Source organism: Lynx rufus, unplaced genomic scaffold, assembly GCF_022079265.1.
Source record: "Lynx rufus isolate CCGP_SWC_20201006 ecotype Redwood Valley unplaced genomic scaffold, mLynRuf1.p SCAF_6, whole genome shotgun sequence".
Taxonomy (NCBI): Eukaryota; Metazoa; Chordata; class Mammalia; order Carnivora; family Felidae; genus Lynx; species Lynx rufus.
The window spans coordinates 2,744,987-2,766,805 of NW_025814878.1; the positions used below are offsets into that span (position 1 = coordinate 2,744,987).

General features: G+C 44.2%; 1 non-coding gene across 1 annotated transcript; it reads left to right on the forward strand.

Annotated features, from left to right (window-relative positions):
• The first annotated feature begins 14,136 nt into the window (after window positions 1–14,136).
• TRNAE-CUC (transfer RNA glutamic acid (anticodon CUC)) lies at window positions 14,137–14,209 on the forward strand. The gene has a single exon. It is a non-coding gene; the product is annotated as a tRNA-Glu (tRNA).
• The last annotated feature ends 7,610 nt before the right edge of the window (window positions 14,210–21,819 follow it).

Below are 21,819 nucleotides of genomic sequence, written 5' to 3' on the forward strand. Positions count from 1 at the left end.
CAAGTGTTTTTATTTTCTGTAAGCTAGGAGCCCTAGAATGCTGTTCTCTGTAACCCGGAGGAAACCCAGAGTAAGGCCAGGAGGGACAATAGGGAAAGATGACACCAGCTTTACCTTTCGAAGCCCATTGTGTCTCTGATGACTTCCAACTTCCTCCAGGAGTTTCCACGGGGGCAAGGTCTACCTGCAAATGTATGCTGGTGAGACAAACACTAGAAGTGAGCAAATGAAATATAGCAGCCTAACACTCGTCACCCTCCACTTAGGTAATGCCTATCCTGAAAACTCACTTAGGGGGTATGTATATATAAGGTCAAGACAGAGGGTCCTCTTTAGTGAGGGATGAACATTGTGGCCCAGACAGAAGCCAAAACTCCTCCTTCCCCCAAATTCATTCACTGCTGAGGCCATGCACCTAACCCCTAGTTGTATGCCAGGCCCTCCTCCTCTCTTGTACTGACGGTTGCTCCCTGCCCAGCCCGATTTGACCTTCCAGACCCTTCCTCTAAGACTCTGACTCCATCAGGCCGCCCACCTCACCTCTCTTCCATCATTTCCAATTCTCACTGTCAAACACCATCTCCAATATCACAAGCCTGCTGCATGAGGCCCACCAACTTTGTATGGCATCGAGGACACTTCTCTCTGGTCTGACACACACCTCCAGCCCTCTACCCCACCCTCCAACGTGTGCACAGGAATGCTTACAGTTTCCAAAACATCCTGTGCTCTCCCATTTCTGGGCCTTCACCCTTGCTGACACCTCCACCAGGAAGTCCCCTGTCCCCCATAACTGCACTGAATGGAGACGCCTCCTGGGCTGGGTGAAACTCATTCACTTTGGACTCCCACTGAGCAGGAGATTGACAAACTTTCTTTGGAAAAGTAGAGAAATGCTGACCCAGTAAGGGAATTTAGTTCCCATGGAATCACCATTTCAGCCGGAATGTTTCAAAATGGCCATACAGGGCAGCAGCGTGGCAAAGGGCAGAAGCTGGGGGCTCAATTGGACCTGACGGGAGTCCCATCTCTGCCATGGGGGACGCAAGTCTCCTCTTGTGTAGAAGGTGAAGGGCAGCAGAGGGGCTGCACAGTCATGGCGGGAAGGCTTGCAGAGGAAATGACTGGAAAATGTTTATCACAGTGCCAGGTACAATAAACGTCCCCAATAAATGCCAGCTTGAAAACAAATGCCTGGATCCATGAAGCTCTAGTTTTATTTGTGTTTCCTTCATCGCTCACAAATCAAAATCCTATTTGAGAAGTGCTTTCCCTTTTCTGTGAGAAGAGGCCGAATGCCCCCTTCCTCTGTGGAGCTGGGCTTGGGTAGAGAGACCTGTGCTGGATCAGCGGGGTAGGAGGGTGGGCGGCCACTGTGGGGTAGGCCCTGAAATCGGGGGGTCCGGAAAACCCATGGTTTACCACGGAAACCATGACAGGACCTTCACATTCACACCCAGCCTGCCTTCCTCCCCCGGGCCTCCCGAGCCCCCTCAAGGGTAAGGACAGAGGCCACTGCTCCAGCAGCTAAGAAGCCCACTCTGTGGTTTGACTTTTCCTGTCCTCCCACCTGCCACGGAGTGGGCCGTGGTGCTATTACTCAGGTGCTGCTTCTCTTAAAGCTCAGAGGCAGCGGAAATCACAGACCCCGGCAGCTTCTGACGGCTCCCCTGATGTTCTGGCACTGACATTAACTAGAGGCCAAAATGTTTTCCACCAACTCTGCTCCCTTCTCTCCTGAACACAGGAATTTCTCTTGCGATGGCTTTTGACAAAAGAATGGTCCCATTTGTTTGAGAGGAAAAAAAAAATGGCTGCACCATTTCCCCCTAACAGCCACATCTCTTAAGGAGCGATTGCCATTATCCTATTTTGAAGACCTTTTAGCATGGGCCTTAAAACTGGATCTCTGATGCACAGTGATTCCTGCCCAGCTTTAACATTAGAATCCTACTCATTTGCCTTCCTCACTCTTCTGGAAATCAGCTTCTCACACAGCTCTCTGCCTCCCAAGTGCTGCCCCAGAAGAAGCACCCAGAGAGGTCAGTGATCATTCCACTGGCTAGACAGGATCTCATTTGACTTAAGCAGGAGGCATAAAGCACTTAACTCAATTCCCAAAACAGGAAACTGTTATTGCAAATAAATAAATAAATTGTTCACATGGGTGGCCATGGAGGTGACAGGGATGGATTCATGTTTTTTTTTTTATTACCAACAAGCTTTTGTTGAACTTAACCCTGTGCCAGACATGTGCTGGTCCCTGGGGGGGGGGGTACACTGAGGGGATTGTGACTGTGGGGAAATAGGTTCTACTTACATAAATGGATTAGGAAAAAGCTTAGGACGTGGAGCCACCACCATGGGGTGAAAGTGTCCAAGGTAAGCTAGCAAGATATTGTAATGGGATCACAAATAACTTGTTACATCACCCGCAGGAAATTACTTTCCATCTCACACCAATATACTATTGCACTCTGATCACAAACTCCACTTGCCCCCTAAACCCTTTGCTTCTTACACACATAAGTTAACGATTACTATCTGATTGTTTTCTTCATGTTCACCACATGGGTAATATCTTGTTTTCTTCATGTTCACCATGTGTGTAAGATCTTGAGAGCTCAACAAATACAGAAATGAAACCCCTGTTCAGGGCTCTTGTCTCCTCCCAGACATTAGCCTCTCTCTCATATTCAATTCTGCATCCACTCTCTTGCTGGACAAGAAAGAACTCCAGACTCCTAGCCTGAGACATGTGACCTAATTGGGTAAACATGAACAACGATATATCCACTTGTCTTTTTTGGAACAGCAGTCCAAGCCTCAGTAGATGCTTCAGTTAAGAAGGTGCTGGGACTTAAGACTGGGAAACCAGTACATCTCATCATCTCCATCTTGGACATTCATACAACACATTATTTAAAGGGCTAAGAAGTCTTGCAATAAAGAATCTCTTTAACTCTTTGTGTCAGTCAGAATAGGCTAAGTTATGCTGTAGGAAACAAACAACTCAAATATCCCTGTGGCTTAGGACCATGAAAGTGTATTTCTTTCTTGTGATACATGCCCCCTGAGGGTCAGCTGTGACTGCTACAGGACACGGGCTCACAGAATATGCTCAGTCGCACACACAGCTGGTCACTATGTTAAGAGAGAAGAGATGTGGTGAATACACATGTGGTATGGCTCGTCTGGCTTGAATTGATGGTGATATGTGCTTTGTGGCAGACAAAAGACAAGGGGAATATTCTGCCTGGATGTGAACAGCGAACGGGACAGAGCTGGTTGGGCATGCCAGACACAGGACTCCCTCCCACAGGAAGGACCTGGCATGAAGACCAGACCATAGCAGTTTCTTTAGGAAGGGACAAGTAGGTACCATCAGTCTAGAAAAAAAAAATCCAAGATTTCTTCAAAGTAGTGAGGAGAAGGCAGGTGAATTAGGCCCAGGCTACATACAAACAGAAAGCTGATTAAGTCAGAGGGGAAGAAGCTGTTCTAACGGGTGTTTCCAGTAGACTCTCTACCAGAGATTTGGGAGGTTTTTTTTTTTTTTTTTTTTAAACATAGAGAGGACTCTAATTTCAATAAGGAATCTGCGATTAGGCTTTATCCTTACAGGAAACAATAAACTCCCCTAATATCTGCTGAGACAAGCCTATACAAACAGGAAGAAGGATGCCCAGGGCAAATGCTCACTAAACTATTTTACAGTTTACAGGACAGGAGGATGGAGAATCATCATAATACACCAGCCACAAACAAGTCTGACAGAGCAGACACTCTGCAGAGAACCAGAAAGGCGATTCCATATAAAGGCATCTTTGGTTTTCCCCAGGGTAAAATCAGAGGCTGAAGCACAGGCAGCATGGCTAGTCTTCCCTGGAGCACTGAGAAAGCCCTGCTCATCTATGTGAGGAATCCTACACGTTTCAGTTCAGATGGCCTTAAAGTCATTCTTATGAACCATATAAAGATGAGGCTAGCCAGACCTGTCTCATCAGAAGATCACAAGGCTTATTCAATCCTGATTAAAAAATAATCAGTGGGGCTTCTGGGTGGCTCAGTCAGTTGAGTGTCTGACTTCAGCTCAGGTCATGATCTCACACCTTGTGAGTTCAAGCCCTGCTTCGGGCTCTGTGCTGACAGCTCGGAGCCTGGAGCCTGCTTCAGATTCTCTGTCTCCCTCTCTCTCTGCCCACCCCTGCTCGCACTCGGTCTCTCTCTCTCAAAAATAAACATTAAAAATAAATTTAAAAAAAATCAGCAAGCCACCATGCTGACAGGGCAGAGCCTGCTTGGAATTCTCTCTCTCCCTCTCTCTCTCTCTGCCCCTTCCCCACTGGCTCTCTCTGTCTCTCTAAATAAATAAATAAATAAATAAATAAGCAAGCCAAAGACAGAATAAAATTTCTTTAAATTGATAAAGGATCTCTACCAGAAATCTGCTATAATCATACTTAAAAGTGAAACATCAGCAGCATTCCTATTGTAGACAAAAGAAAAGGGTGCTCGCTATTTAATATTATATTAGCAATCACCCAAAGGAAATTCAGCTACAGAACAAAGGAAGCGATATGTGGCAGGGACAAATTCTCCCAATGTCCCATCTCACTTACTTTCACAGTAATAGATTCTAAATCAGGCACATGGCCCCCCCGGAATAAAAATCTCATTTCCCAGACTTTCTTGCAACTCAACCAGTGGCCATTAACTCCAGCCAATAGAATGAAAGAGGAAGTGTCATGCAATAGCTTCTGGGAACTTTCCTTAAGAGTCAGTCAGCGTGTGTCCTTCTCTCATCTCCTCTGTCTCCCATCCTACTACCTGGAACTGGATGTTGTCATCTCAGATCTAAGGATGAAGGATGGTGAATGGTGAGCTGGAAGGGCCACTGGACCCATAGGACTTCCCAGAAGAGAGCTGCCATACCAACTGGGAACTGCCTGCCTCTGGGCATTTTATGAGAGAGAAACAAACATCCTCTTGTTTAGGGATCATTTATCTGCAACAAGGGTTAGCAAATGACTCCCTGGGTGCCAAATTCAGTCAGCTGCTTGTTTTTATAAATAAAGTTTTATCGAAACAGAGCCCCATTCACTTATTCACATACTCTCTATAGCTGCTTTCACACTACAATGGCAGAGTTGAGCAGTTACACAAAGCCAATGTCTATCTGGCCTTTTACAGAAAACGTATGTCAACTCCTGATCTAGAAAATCCAGAAAATCAGTTGAACAAAAATCCACTTGAACAAATAAATATGACCCTAGTCCTATGGGGAGAAGGGAGATAAAAATGAGTTGTTTCATCTGTTCTGTCCATGCCGTCTTGAAGGATAGTTGATCTAAATTAAAGAGTTTCAATCTCAAAAATCAACTGACACCCTGAACCCTATTCAATGTAAGCCTTGTGTAAGATGTCCTGTAGTTATTAAAATAGAACCTTCAATCTTTATTCAGGGCAATGGTATGATTTATAGAAAAGACAAAGAAGTGATTTAGTGATTTGGAGTCAGAAGTCCTGGGTTTCAGACTCACCTCCACTATTTATTAACCTTTAGATTTCAGCAAAGTCCTTACAACCTTGGTCTTCTCATGAGAACACCTCCTTGACAAGTTAGGGCTGGAGTTACATGAGGTAACATGCATAAAGGCACCGTGCAAACTTTGATATGATGAACGAATGCTGATTTCCTCACAGGGTTTATATATGAGATCATGACAAGTTTACAATATGGTGTCTAAATGTGGGTTTACAGGAAGACCAGCAACAATTCCAAGCATGTTCACAGACTCAATAGATTTCAGTTTAAACAATTACATTATGGCCAGAAAACAACCAGTTTCCAGGCAGACTTAAAGTTCAAGGATGAAATTATAAGATAGGAGAGATGTGAGGTGAGGGAACACAAGAAAGGATATGAAGAGAAAGTAATAAGGGGAGATAGGGCACAACCAAGGGGAAGACTAAGGAGAAAGCCCAAGGGGAGGAGGGGAACGCCAGAGGGAGCTGGGGAGCATGGGAGCGTGGCTCCCTGGTGGCTTTCAGGCAAGAAGGGAATACACTCTTCCCCATCTCAGGTTCTTTGCATATGCTGCTTCCGTTCTCTGGAATATTCTCCTTGCCTCAGCCAACCCCCACCACTTACTCTCATGTTCCACTGTTACCTTTGCAGAGAGGTCTTCTCTGCCACCTCGTCTAACATCAGTTGAATAAATGAATGAGTGAGTGGCAGGAAGAAGTCACATAAGCAAATGGAGGATCTAGATATCTACAATGTCGAATTTGGGGTATTTTAGCACCCACCACTATGATTAGTATTGCTGTTACTTTTTAATAAAGTGGCACATATCTCTGTGAGTAATGAGGAATTCAAATATCCATAGGTTTAAAAATAAAGTCTGACATAGTATTTTTTCCTCCAGTCAGCTCCAAGGAAGGCAGAAACTTCACTCATTCCTTAGCCTGTCACCACCTAGTCTAATTCCTGACACGTAGTAGGCATTCATCAAATATTGACTGAACAGAGGAAGACAGACCAGTGTTAGCAAAACCTCACAGAGCTTTGGCCCCACCCTGGTTGCTTCTGGTAAAGACCTGGTGCCAAAGTTGTGTGGCTGGGCAGGGTGCTGGAACCAGGAGCCAGACACTCTGTTCCCTATAATGTTACTTAACTACTATGCGTGTGACCAAGGGCCAGGCAAAGCTCTCCATCAAAATGTGAATATGGCTTTTCCTTTCTTCAAATGACTTTGAACCCTTCAAAGGATCACAGTGTCCTCACAGATTAATTCAAAATATTGTTAACGCTACATTTTTGTTTTGTCAGATCTGAAATTTAGAGATCATTTTATTTACATTTTCTTTGTCAAATGGCTGTCATACTTGTGTTTTTTTTTTTTTTCCTGTAAATAGAAGGGAAAAAAGACAAAGGCACACAGTGGAAAGTTGCTTTTCATGAAAATGTGAGGCATTTCTGGAGAATATAATAAATGACAGTCGACCAAAGTATGTTCTATGAGTATTTGGGTTTTTTTTTTAATTATTCTTTTTTTCCCCTCTCCTTCCACAACTGTTGAAGAATTTCTCTACTGAATTAACTCCTAAGCGTCTCTGCAAATTTGAAATCTCTAGGAGTGTTACAGTGTGAGTGTACATATCCCATTTCTTCTTTCCCTTTTTTTTTTTTTTTTACTTTTTTTAACCTTTATTTAATTTTGAGAGACAGAGAGAGACAGAGCACAAGTAGGGGAGGGGCAGAGAGAGAGGGAGACACAGGATCTGAAGCAGGCTCCAGGCTCTGTGCTGATAGCACAGAGCCCAATGCAGGGCTCGAACCCATGAACCGTGAGATCATGTGTTCAGCTGAAGTTGGACACTTAACAACTGAGCCACCTAGGCGCCCCTCCCATTTTTCTTTCTAATAGAACCCTGATTTTTCTTAGGTATCCACTCCTTCTCAGCTGCCTGCATTCCTAAGAGGAAGCTGAACAACTCTCAGCTGAATTGGGGTGAACTTGATTGGTCTAAGAGTATTCTTTCCTCCTTGCAATTGATTGGCTCAGGAATAGACATACAGACATGTGACTCCATTCTGGTTGATGAGAAGCCAGATGAGGCATCTGGTTAAAGATACCTGTAGATGCTTTACTAGGGGCTTGTATGAAATACTGAACTGCTCCATAAAAATATTCCCATAAGCAACAGCATCCCATTGAAAACAACCCTTCCTAAAAATGAGTTCAGAATCCAAATCACATTAGGAAACAAATTACCAAAATGGGCAGTTAGCAAACACAATAAATGGTAACATTTGTCCATCAAAACCAGAGATAACAAATCAATCTGAAGAGATTTTAAATATATTTAAAACATTTAGGGACAAAAAAAGAAATACATAGTAACAAAATAGTGCAGGGGGAAAAAGATAAATTGATCCCTCCCCTAAAACTCAAACAGAAACTATACAAATTAAACAAAAAGCATGGAAATTAAGTCTCAATAGGTGGGTTTAATAGTAAGTTAGAGGTATATGGGTGGCTCAGTTGGTTGGGCATCTGACTTCAGCTCAGGTCATAATCTCATGGTTCCATGGGTTCAAGCCCTATTTCGGCTCTCTGCTGACAGCTCAGAGCCTGGAGCCTGCTTCGGATTCTGTGTCTCCCTCTCTCTCTGCCTCTCTCTTTCTCTCTCAAAAATAAATAAACATTAAAAAATTAATAGTAAGTTCTATACAGTTGAAGAGAAGAGTAGCAAACTAGAATATAGAAATCACCTAAAATGTAGTTCAGAAAGATAAAGTGTGAGATATAAAAGACACAGGGTAGAATGAAAAGGCCAATATGTGTCTAACCAAAGTTCTAGAACAAGATAGACAATATTCAAGAGATAAGAGCTGAATTTTTCTCAAAGGGAGGAAAAACATGTCTTCATATTATGTAAGTAGACTGAATCTAGAGCCGTATAAATAAAAGCATGTAGGCTCATGGTAATAAAACTGCAGAATATCCAAGGTAAAGAGGAAAATCTTAAAGTTATCTAAAGGAAAACAAAACAGATGAGCTACAAAGGAATAATAAACTACAAGTGGATTTCTAAGAAGCCAAAGTAGATGCCAGAGGCCATGAATAATATCTTTTAGATACTCAGGGGGAAACAACTGTCATTACAGAAATCTAAATTTTAGCTAAATTATCATTCAAAGTTAAAATTTTAAAGCTAAAGACAATTTTAGACATGCATAGACAAAGAGAGTTGAGTGCCCACAGAGTCTTGCTGGAAAAAATTACTAAGAGGTGTACTTCGTCAAGAAGGAAATTGAATCCAAAAGGGAAGATGAAGATCCCCAAAACAAGGGCAGCCAAATAAATTGGTAAAATGCCCTACAGAATCTAAGTCATTACTGACTGGTACCGATACTAATAAGGGCTAATTGAGTGTTGCTTGAAATCAGTGGGGAGTTCATATAATAGATGCCGATACCATAAAAGATGGAAGAGTTCAGAAAGAAGCTAAAACATTCCTGTTCAAGAAGACAGAAACATAAATCACCTCTAGAAAACGTAAGGTCAAGTACACATGTCAAAAATTGTGGATGACCTCATAAATAATAAGAATAGAATGTATGCTTTCCAAACAATTAGAGGGGGATATGAGGAGATAAAAGAAAATGTGATCAATTCAATAAAGGCAGGAGGGGAGGGAAAAAAAAGAAGCAAAGCTTAGAGATGCAAAGAAAACGTGGGTAATTATTCCTCAAATTCAATCACATTCCCAACCAAATGTTGCGTCACCTAAAGACTAAATTGTAGGTTAGCCTCCAACAAGATGTGTTCACTGTTGTAAAGAGAGAAGAGCTATGTGAATATATATGCACACACTGATGCACACACAGAGAGAGCATTTGAGGAAATATGCCTGGTTTCTACAGTCTTCCTCTCTAACTGGTTAATTTGTGTAACTCCTTTCCTCCATGATCCATTCTGTGCTTCCTTTGTCCTCAACCAAGTCTTCAGCTTTTTGAAGTTCTCTGACACAGTGACTCAACCCTTTGTTCCAAAGGGGTCGGAATCCTCAGTGGTCCTCCTCTTCTCTGGTTGCTATAGTTTTCCATTGGACATGGAAGTATTAAGGGACAACCCAGAAAATCCTCTGCATTCCAGACATAGACCTCCCTGCCCTTGTAGTGCTGAAACAACCAAATTTCCACTTGGTGGTTGGATGACCTACCACAGTCTGTGGGGTCATGGCTGGGAAAACAGTGTTTCTCCTTGACTCTCACACTGCTACCACACAAGACTTCTGACATCAGATGTGTGCATTTTTCTCACACACCCAGTAATTCTCTGAGACACCAGCAGGGTATCCTACAATTCAATTCATTTGGACACTAATTGGAGTTAGTGCAGACTCCACAGGTTCAGGGCTCAGTCCCACAAGACTGCCCTCACTTCAGATGCCAGTGCCAGGACCAGGTTGTCACCAGTGCTATAAATCAGGGTTCCAACCACCCATTTCCTCAGGTTCAATCATTTCCTAGAACAGCTCAGAACTCAGGGAAACATTTACTTACATTTACTGGCTTATTATAAAGGATATGATAAACGATACAAATAAACACCCAGATAAAGAGGCACATAGGGCAAAGTCCAGAAGGGTACCGAGCGCAGGAGTTTCTGTCTCCATGGTGTTGGGGCGCACCACCTCCCAGCATGTGGAGGTGTTCACCAACCTGTAAACTCTCCAAACCCCATGCTTTTGAGATTTTTATGGAGGCTCCATCACATAGGCGTGATCAATCTTTAACTCAGTCTCTGGCCCCTCTCCTCTTTCCACAGGATGAGAGTTGGGGCTAAAAGTCCCATCTTTCTTTCTTTTTTTTTTTAATGTTTATTTTTGAGAGAGAGAGAGTGAGTATGAGTGGGGGAAGGGAAGAGAGAGAAGGAGACACAGAATCTGAAGCAGCTCAGAATCTGAGCTGTCAGCACAGAGCCTGATGTGGGGCTTGAACTCATGAACCATGAGATCATGACCTGAGCTGAAGTCTGATGCTTAACTGACTGAGCCACCCAGGCGCCCTTAAAAGTTCCATGTTTCTAGTTGTGTCTCGGTCTTTCTGGTGATCAGCCTCCAACTTGAAGCTGTTCAGGAGCCTACCAAAAGTCACTTTATTAGGACAAAAGACACCAATCACCTAACAAATTCCAAGGGATTTAGAAGCTCTGTGCCAGGAACCAGGATCAAAGACCAAATGTTAGAACAAAAGATGCTCCTAAATGCTCTTACCTCTTAGGAAATTATAAGTATTTTAGGAGCTCTATGCCAGGAACTGGGGGCAGAGACCAAGATACACGGCTTCTATTATTTCACAGATAATTCTCTTCCTTACCTTTTGGTTCAGAGGCATGAGGAGCCCCAACTTGTCAGCTGGATGTCTCAACTGCCAATTAGAAGGAATCACTCACTGTTGGGTTCCCTGGGAAAGCATTCTTCCCTTATAAAGTGAAACTTCCTACAAGAGCTTAAATTGCGGGCAACAGGAAGCAAAAATTCTAGAAGTGTATTATCAGGTATAATTGTGGGATTCTTGACCCAGGAGTACTGTCTAACGCCGAATTCTCTTTTTTCATCACTGTTTGATGAAATCCAATGAACTAGCAAGGTCACATCCATTAGCTGAGGAAAGTAAATCCAATTCACTTTTACCTATTTTTCTTCCCAGCTGTGTAGGCATTCCACAGTTGTTTAATCAGCCTCACCAAGGGAAAGTTTGCAGATAATCCAGCCTTTTAATTATATCTCCCTGCCAGCGTGGCCTCCTGGATTTCTTGACCTATTCCCAGACAGCATAGCCATTCAGTTGCCATCTTCTCCCAGCCGAGAAAGGACATCCCCCTTTGAACAAAGGAGCGTCTCCCTAGAATAGCAATGCAGTACTTTCCATGCACATGTGAGAGCATCTTTCCTGGTGCTCTAGGCTGCATATCAGCTGAAGATCTAACACATCATATTGAGTCAACTCTGTTTCATAACCCCGTCTGAGTGAGGCAAGATGTCAGGTCCTTCAGACAAGCTTCACCATGCCACACATCACATGAAACCCTGTCCCCAGGAAAGGCCCCATTCTGTGTCTTCCCCTCCTGCACTAGCCCATCAAGTTCCTCCCACTGGAGGTCATGTTTTAATGACCACAGGTGAAGCATAGCTAGAGAACAAGGAGACAGTCTACTGTGTTGTCTCTGGCACCCTGTCGCTATTTCATGGCTTATGATTTCACCTTCTATCTTAACAAATATAAAAAAAAAAAAGTCCAAAACATAAGCCAAGAAAGGATTTGGGCGGGGGAAAATAAACACCCCACCTCATTTCCCAGAAGAAAAACCAGTGACAGTGACCATTTATTTATTTTTTTATTTTCGAGATTGAGAGAGACAGAGAGAGAGCACGAGAGTATGAGCAGGGGAGGGCACGGGGTGGGGGGGGGGGGAGGAGAGAATCTTAAGCAGGCTCCATGCTCAGCACAGAGTCCAACATGGAGCTCGATCCCACAATCCTGGGATCATGGCCTCAGCCAAAATCAAGAATCACTCAACCGACTGAGCCACCCAGGCACCCCAAACATTGACCATTTCTTGATTTTCTTTCTTCTTCACATGAATAAAAAGCACCACATCTTTCTGGGTTGAAGTGTCCTTTTGTCTTGCCATCAACTGAGTCTGTAAAAAAGGGAGAACTGTGTATTTGGCTTGTAGTTTGCACAGCCACCTAGAGACAAACCAAAATAACACAAACAAACAGAAAGTAACCCAGCCTGCTGTTCCCTTGAGAAGGTGGTGGGTAAAAGCCTGTCATGAAGATCATAAAACACAGCAGGCTTGCCTGGGAGTGGGAACAGGAGGGAGTAGAAGAAGGGAGAGCAGCTGTTGAGAACCAAGAGCATATTTAAAAATTTTTCAAATTGTGGGAGGATGGGATTGTCTCAGGAGTCTGAGTTTAAAAACACCCAGCACTGTGGCGCCTGGGTGGCTCAGTCGGTTGAGTGTCCATCTCTTGATTTCGGCTCAGGTCATGACCGGCCAGATCTCACAGTTTGTGAGATCAAGCCCCATGTCAGGCTCCATGCTGACACTACAGAGCCTGCCTGGGATTCTCTATCTCAATCTCTCTCTCTCTTCCCCTCCCCCAGCTTGCATGCTGTCTCTCTCTCTCAAAATAAATAAATAAACTTTAAAAATACCCAGCATCATTTACTGCTCTTGACAGGCCACATGTGACAAAATACAGCTCCCTTGGAAACAAAAATGTGCTCGGGAAAATGCACTGAAGATCAAGTTCTAGCAAAGTCTGAGTCCTTGATGCACTCCAGCTCTCACAAGAATAAGTTTAGGAGGAAGACTTAGATGTCTGTTTACTTCCAAAGAAACAGCCTGTGATCACACGGCAAGGGCGCCATCTTTGAAGGGAGAAAATTTCCAAATGATAAGAACCATAGAAAAATGTATGGCAACTTCTTCCTTGGTGCTTAAACTGGGAATGCCACTGGCCATTTGTCCTGGATCTCTGCAGTCCAAATAACCTGAGGTGCCCTGGTGGCAGCGTGAGAGGGGAAAACCCAATGCAATGGTAGTTCTTATCTATTATTTCAAGCAGAAAAGTGTTGTTGCAAATCCATATATTTCAGATGGCAGGTCAGCCTGCCCTGCAGAATAACTGGACTTTTTGCAGATGGCCAGCGGAATCCCTTCTGCTAATCTTTGGAAACGTGGAAGAATTGCAAAGATGACCTGTGCCTGCCCTCTCTTCTGCCCTCAACCTCTCCCTCCCCACCAACCAAGCCTTCCAGATGCCCCAGCATCATTGAAGTCCACTGTTATGTATTAGAGCTTCCATGTGCTTTGGGGATGGTTGAAATATTTTGAAAATATGCTGAGGCTAAATGATATTTATGGGTCCCTTGTTTTGCACTCACTATTCAGTCCATTCCTCTCAGCTCAGGTCTGCTCTCCTCTAGATGGAGCGATCCTTCTGTCCTAAATCAGGGGCGGGGAGGACCACCCTCACCCCTGACACTCTGCTCTTTCACCCCCAGCCAAAGCCACTACTATCCCCTTCCCACAGTTCTGTTGAATCCCAGTTACGAGCTTCACAGAAAAAGAGCTTGAGAAGACTTCAGAAGCCAAGAAGTATCTTACTTCTAGGATGACTATTTCCTACACATTCAGAATTTGTTTCTTCCCAGCTTCACAATAATTATGTTTTGGTACATGGTGGTAGCCGCTAAGATTGAAGGGGAAACTTATAAGTTTGTCCTTGTCAAGAAGGAATGTTTCCACAGTCTTGTGTTCTCATGAGTCTTTATTCATCCTTCAAAGTGTCTGATAAGTTCCGATTCTTCCGTAAGTTTTTCTTTTCGTTATTAAGTGCTTACTCTCTGCCTGGCCTTCTGCTTTTCTTTTGATCTATCACATTATGCTTTTTATTTATACCTAAAACAAAGCTGGGAGTCTCCTAAATATGAGCTGGGAGGAAATGTCCTTTTGCTGACTCTTGGTGCTTTCAAAAAAAGTAATGGAGAAGGCAATAACCTTCATTTATTATTACTGCTTTTATTATCAAAACACTTGGAGGGGCATCTGGTTGGCTCAGTCAGTAGAGCATGTGACTCTCAATCTCAAGGTAATAGGTTCAAGCCCTATACTGGGCATGGAGCCTACTTAAAAAAAAAAAAAAAAACAACACTAAAAAAGAGAGAGAATTTAAAAAGACTAATTCTAACACCATTTCTTTCCTCTCACTTTCCTCTCTCTGTATTTACAAGACCATATCTTGGACTGCCTGGGTGCCTTATTTGGTTAAGCATCCACCTCTTGATTTTGGCTCAGGCCATGATCTCAAAGTTTGCAGCTTCAAGCCCCATGTCGGACTCTGCTGACAGTGCGGAGACTGCTTAAGATTCTCTCTCTCTTCCTCTCTCTCTCTGCCTTCCCCCCACCCCCTGCAGCAAAATAAATAAATAAACTTAAAAAAAAAAAAAACCACTTGGCCACTGAGTATGTCATTGCATAAGACGGGAGCTGGGTGGGGATGGTCCCCACTCAGCTCTATTAAGGATGCCATAGCCCTGGCAGTATGCCAAATCTAAACTACAAGTCCATTCTCCACTTGGAACTGGGGGATCTGGAGGAAATCTCAAATCATCTGTGTCAGTGAGTGTCGTGTAAAATCATACCTACTGATGGCTCCTTCCTCACGTGCCTCACATTTACAGATCCAGAAATGTTTGCTAGTGCTTGTCCTTTGTTTCCAAACACTGTCTGGATACTGAATAGATGGTTAATCAAATGACAGATATGGATAGAAAAGAAGACAAGAGGACTAAGCTTCTAAATTGAGGCTGCTCAGGGGTCTCATGAGAGGGCTCGCTCAACTTGGAGCATTTCCACTGTACTTCAGAGTCAAATGGAGAATACAAACCAAATTCTCATTGTCTTTTACCCAGGAATTCCAGGAGCTACAAGGATTCAAACAGAAGCTGCATCTCTCTGCCTTGGGGGTAATCTCCTAGGACAAAGAGGTAGAGCAGGACAAAGACAAAACCAGTGACCACATTACTGGTGGAGGAAATGCTCTCCTCTTCATGCTGACCTTTAACCCTTGTATCACCGAGTTTCCATGAGTGCTGCTAAGTTCAACTGTAGGTGTACAACATTAAGATACTCAGGAAGACCCTGGCCCTTTAACTGAGTCACTACTGTTACAACAAACATGAAAACGTGAAAATGTCCTCCCATGATTCAACAATCAACAGGGAAGGGTCTGCACTGTTATATACATATATGCACATAAGCATTATTATAATTATCCTTCTTTGCTTTGGGAATGGTTGTCCATGTCAGCTGTATCAAAGGGATAAAAACTTCAGAAAGGGCAGTACTTGTTCCTTCAGTGTGGAACAGAAGGCAACGTAAATATAGGTCCATTATGACCTTGACATCATGCTTTGCCCCACCGACCTTCATAACCCATCCACAGCGCTAGGTCTCTGTCCATCTCCACCCCACCCAGAAACAGGTAGCTCCAGCCCAGAACTTGCTGTTGGCCCAGAGTCTAGCACATAACAGCAATCAAAAAATATGTGTTGAATGGAGTTGAATCTTCCTGCTCCTTTCTGGTGATTTCTGTGAAGCCTCCTAATCTCTGTGCCCTGTCCATATTCACCTGTGCTCTTGGTTGGCTGCCAGGAGCCATCTGAGATAGGGACCCACATGGGCAGTGCTCCTGTGTTGCCCCCAACATAAGGTCCTTAAGGTCTGATGGTCACCTTTTGTAAACATGCCTTAGCTAGAAACAGAGACTCTAAGGAATTGCACCCATCTGGAGAGACCAGGTATAGGGGACCCTCTCAGTGAACTTCATCAGTCTTGTCCCTCCCTGTCTAGATGGTCCACCCTGACTCCAGTTCTCCCAGGCTGAGAAAATCTCTGGGGATTTGCAAATGGTCTAGAGTATGAGACCAAGAAGACCTACCTTGGAGTTCTAGATCTGTCTACACTTGCCTATTTTCCGGGGACAAATTCTCCCATATTTCTGAGTTTCAGTTTCCTCAACTGTTAAGGAAGCAACTATATCTGCTGTATAGAATATTGAGAGGAAATAAATGAGTTGCTGCCACACATAGTTTTAAGGATTGAGAAATAAAGCAGCTTAAGTAAAATTCCAGATAGGGATATGGATGACGGCTACTAATTATTATTATTTTTTGTGTGTGTGTGCAGGGGAAAATCCAGATCAGCAAAGATGGGCTTCACTGCCAAGATGAATGGTAATATTAGAACCATCCATCACAGTTTCTGATCTCAGTCTCTTAGGGGTGACTGGAAAATTTCCAACAACCTTCCTACTTGCTTCAAACTGTTCTGGCAAACCACTTAATGGCAAAGTGTGGAGAAGAGTTTTGTGGTGTAGAGCAGATACACACACCTGCTAAAAAAGGGGCCAAGGAGAGGGTTCCCTTGGCAGCCATGAAGAGGTTCAATTTCTACTTGAAAAGTTTAGAGTTGCGCACAAGAACTGAGATGTTTGCTGAGCATCATTACATGGGAAGTAGGTCCTGCGAGGCTGTAGCCACAGATTTGGGGCTTGGCAGGAAATGGCTAATATTGTGTCACCTTCCCTCACTTGCTGCAATACTCTAGATAAAGTTTATATTTTATCCTTATGAACTTCATAGGATCAGCTTGCATGCACAAGGGAGGAGCCCAAATTAACATTTGTGACACACTCCCCTGGCAAGGAAGTCTTAGAATGGTATCAGTAACAGCCAGCAGTTAAGGTACACAGTACTTGCTACGTGCTCGACACCATTCTGAGTCCTTGACATACAATACATCATTCACTTCCCTTCTGACACAGATGCCCTGGTGTCATGTGAGGTAAGAGTCTTTCAAGCAGGGCGTCACAGATTTTTAGTTTTCAGAATGGCTTCCTCTAAGTCACAAAAAAATGCTCTGTCTTACTAATGTTGGAAGTGCCACCACATCCAATATCAATCAGGTGACCAAGAGATTCCCCCCGTGTCATGCTGGGCCAGGACATGGAACCCAAGGATGGCTGTGCCTTTTGACCCGTTCCTTCAGTGTAGTCACTGGGATACCAGGAAATTATGTAGCCGTGCTTTTTTGACTCACTGGGATGAATTCCAACTATAATGTCAGTATAGGCCAACCAGCAGATGCAACACTTCTTTTTATGAAAAGGAACTTCCAGGGGCCCTTGGGTGGTGCAGTCAGTTAAGTGTCCAACTCTTGATCTTGGCTTAGGTCATAATCTCATGAGTTCAAGCCCCGTGTTGAGCTCTGCACTGATGGTGTGGAACCTGTTTAAGATTCTTTTTCTCCTTCTCTTTGCCCCTCCCATGGTTGGGTGCTCACTCTTTCTCTCAAAAATAAATACATGAACTTAAAAAAACTTTTTTTTTTTATTTTTAAAGGAACTTCTGGGGCGCCTGGGTAGCTCAGTCAGTTAAGCGTCCAACTTTGGGTCAGGTCATGATCTCACAGTTTGTGAATTCGAGGCCTGCGTTGGGCTCTGTGCTGACAGCTCAGAGCCTGGAGTCTGTTTCAAATTCTGTGTCTCCCTCTCTCTCTGCCCCTCCCCAGCTCTTGCTCTGTCTATCTGTCTCTCTCTCAAAAATAAATAAACATTAAAAAAAAAAAAAAAGGAACTTCCAGATACGGTGTTGCTGGGAGAATTAAATGAGGTAATGCTTGTAAGCCTCCTAGCACAGTCTGCCACATAGAACAGAAGTTGAGCTTTGTACACCAATAATGGGAGGCCATTCCAGGTAAAGGGGAACGGCATATGCAAAGGCTCGAGGGAGAGGCTGGGTGCCCTGAGAAGGAGGACCAACTAGGGCTGCCATAACAATGGGTCACAGACTGCATGGCTCAAACAACAGAGACTAATTGTCTCACAGTTCTGGAGGTTCCAAGTCCAAGATCAAGGTTTTGGCAGAGCTAGGTCCTTTGGAAGGCTGCAGACCTGTTCCAGGCCTCTCTTCCTGGTTTGTAGATGGCTGTCTCCCCACTTTGTCGTCACATCGCCTTCCCTCTAGGTGTGTCTCTGTGCCTGAATTTCCCCCTATTTTTTTATTTTTAATTTTTTTTTAATTTAGAGTGCACAAGCAGGGAAGAAGGGCAGATGGGGGGAGATTGAGAGAGAGACAGAAAGAGAGAGAATCCCAAGCAGGCTCCACATTCAGTGTGGAGCCTGATGCACAGCTCGATCCTACGCCATTGAGATCATGACCTGAGCCGAAATCAAGAGCCGGATGCTCAACCGACTGAGCCACCAAGGTGCCCCAGGAATTTCCCCTTTTTATAAGGACACCAGTCATATTGTATTGGGGCCCATCCTGTCAACCTCACTTTAACTTGATTACCCCTGTAAATGCATTCTTTCTGCAAAAAGCCACAATCTGAGGTCCTGGGGGCTAGGGTTTCAACATGTGAATTTGAGGGGCCAAGCGGGGAACATTTTAATGCTTAACTAAGAGAGTGGCTTCACTGGATTGTACTAGGAAGGCTGGGGGCGGGGTGGGGGACAGTCAGAATGAGCAGATAAGACAAAATGATCCTGAAAAGCTAGCTGGGGACCAAATCCTTAAGAGCTTTAAATGATACTCACTGCACGTCAATACATCATCAGTACTGGGCTGAGGAACTTCAAAGGAAAATAAGGTATGGCCTCTGACCTTAACAGGCTGCAATTCTGGTGAAGACAGGCCTTGAAGAAATCATTCAAATAGTGATCCAGGCATGCACTTTAATAATGAGAATAATTAAATAATAATAATAATAATTTTAATGGGAAACACAGAGGCAGGAGCCCCTCACCCAGTGCTGCCTGGAATGTGCCAGAGAGGTTGGCGGAGGTCACCCCAAAGTCCTGAAATGACAAAAAGGCCTCAGGGTTGGGCCGGCCCCCACCTGGAAGGGAAGAGTGGCCTCCAGAGTCCAAGCCTTCCCCGGAGCTGCTCCAGTCACTGTTGGAGCATGACCTGGTCTGTTCTCCAACCCTCCCCCGCAGCACCCTGCAAATGCTATCATCAAATGCAGCCTGCCAGAAGGGATCACAGGAGACCTGAAGGGTGGTCCAGACAGATCTGGTAGGAGAAGGCAGACGTGTATGTGAGAAGATAAAATGTGGGGTCAGAATTGATGGGTCTCAGGAGAAGATCAGATGGAATGATAGGAGAGTCCAGAGACAGGAAGTATATTCATTTCCTGGGGCCATGGGAAACAAATCACCACAGAGCTGGACGGCTGACTGATAGATACTTATTCTGTCACCATTCTGGAGGCCAGAAGGGCAAAACTGAAGGGTCGGCAGGGTTGACTCCCTCTGGAGGCTCTGAGGGAGAATCTGTTCCAGGTCCTCTCCTAACTTCCCGTGGCTGCTGGCAATCCTTGGTGTTCCTGGTTTGTAAACACATCAGTTCAACCTCCACCTCGTCTTCATGTGGCCTCCCCTCTGTGTCTGTCTTCTATCTCTTATAAGGACCCCCTTCACTGGAGGTAGGGTCCACCCAAACCCAAGATGAGCTCATCTCAGAATCCTTCCCTTAACTACATTTGCAAAGACCATTTCTAGACAAGGACATTGCCACAGGTACAGGGAGTTAGAACTTAGACGTATCTGTTTAGGGGACATAATTCAACACACGACAGGCAGTTTATCTCAAGTTGGGAGAAACAAGCGAGGATTTGGGGGTGGGGAGTGGGTAGCATTGCAGGATAGCAATTGCAGGATAGCATTGCAGGGTAGCATTGCCCCTGCCTTGCAGGAAGGGGCAGGATTGGGCCTTTAGAGAGGTGCATAAAGGACATTCCAGCAGAGGGGCAAGAGGAACGAAGGTCCAGAGGCACAAGAGCACCAGTCACAGGCACAGAACACCAGCCATGTGACAGGAGGGCTGAATGAGACTTTGCATCTGACTGTCCCTTCCTCGCCTCCATCATGAGCACTGTCCCTGCCATGACCCAGCCATGTGACGGAGATACCAAACAAAGAATGTCCCTCTCCTCCATTCATTAGGGGCAATTCCAGCGTGGCCAAGTCCTGAGTTGCTTTGCTCCAATTCCCTTACAGACGTGCTCAGTCAAAAGTATCCCAAGAAACCAACATGACCCAGGGAGAAAGCACCAACCTGCACCTCAACTTTACTAGATGTTTTAAGAGTGAAAAGGTAGGGGCACCTGGGTGGCTCAGTTGGTTAAGCATCAACTTCAGCTCAGGTCATAATCTCACGGTTCCTGAGTTGAAGCCCCACATTGGGCTCTTGGCGGTCAATGCAGAGCCCGCTTCGGGTCCTCTGTCCCGCCCCTCTCCTGCTTGCGCTCTTTCTCCCTCTCAAAAATAACTTAATTAATTAAAAAAACATTTTTAAAAAAAGAGTGAAAAGGTATTATTTTTATTAAGACAGCAAACCCTGGTATCTGAAGGAGGAGACAACAATAGTTACTTTAGATAAAAGGGGGGGGGGGGTTGGGGTTGGCAATAATTCCTACCTCTCCAGTTTGTGGTAGGAGCTTATTTGATAAGGTCTGACTGATGCTTAACAGAGAGCTCAGCCTATAGGATAGGCCGGCAATGGTAGAAAAGCAAAACTCACAAGAGTTTGGGAGACTTGGGCTCTCATTTGTCACCAAGTCTCTTCACTAGGAAGGTTTTAGGAACACCGGCCCACTAAAAGGCACCCTGGGGTACAGTGATGGAAAGGCAAGGTGTGACCCCATTATAGAGCAGCTTGCATGCCAGCCTTAGGAGTTTCTGCTGGAGCCACTGGGAAGCTTTTGCCTAAAAATCAGTGAGCTCGGGCGAGCCTGGGCGGCTCAGTTGGTTGAGGGTCTGACTTCAGCTCAGTTCATGATCTTGAGGTTTGTGAGTCTGAGCCCTGCATGGGGCTCTCTGCTGTCAGCGCAGAGCCTGCCTTGGATCTTCTGTCCCCCTCTCTTTATCTGTCCCTCCCCCAGGTTCTCTCTCTCTCTCGCTCGCTCTCTGTCTCTCAAAAATTAAAAAAAAAAAAAAAAAAAAAAAACAACATCATTGAGGTCAATGTTTTGTGCCAGATTAAAGTAAAGCAAAAGATGAACCAGGACTTGATGCGCTTGGGCAGGGTCCACAACTCAGATCATGTGCCCCCCTTTTATCGCCTTCAAAGTACTAGCATGTAACCAACTGGAGACACATTTCTTCTGTCACCAAAAGATAGAGTTGATACAGTCTTCAGAAAGTTGTGCTTGCAAGATGAGCCATCATTCCTAGCTGTTCAGATAATTCTTTTCAACTCATATAGTCATATAGCCTCCAGTCATTTTGCTACCCACTTGTGCTCTTACTGTCAAAAAAAATTTGTTAATTTCTTCTTTAAAACCCACATTGAGTCAGACTGAGTTAACTCTGCCGTGGGCATTTCCATCACTTGACACTGAGCTTCTTAGCAATAGCCAGAGGTGGGACTTTTTGGCAAATGCTGTTTATCCATCTTTGAAATGAGACATTGATTGCAAGCAGATTTAAAAGGAAATTCCTGTAAAAGCATTTTTTTCAATGACAGTCTTTGTTTTTTTTTTTTTTATTCACTTGCCCATAACTTTCTGGAAAATTCTACTTTTGGCTGAATTTTCTCATCATTGTTTCAGTATAAATTTGTTTTGTTTTTTATTAATGGAAAGTTCAGGGGGGGAAAAATCCCTTTGGTACCTTTTGAGATATGAGAATGTGAAAAAATATATACTTTTTCCAATTAAAAGA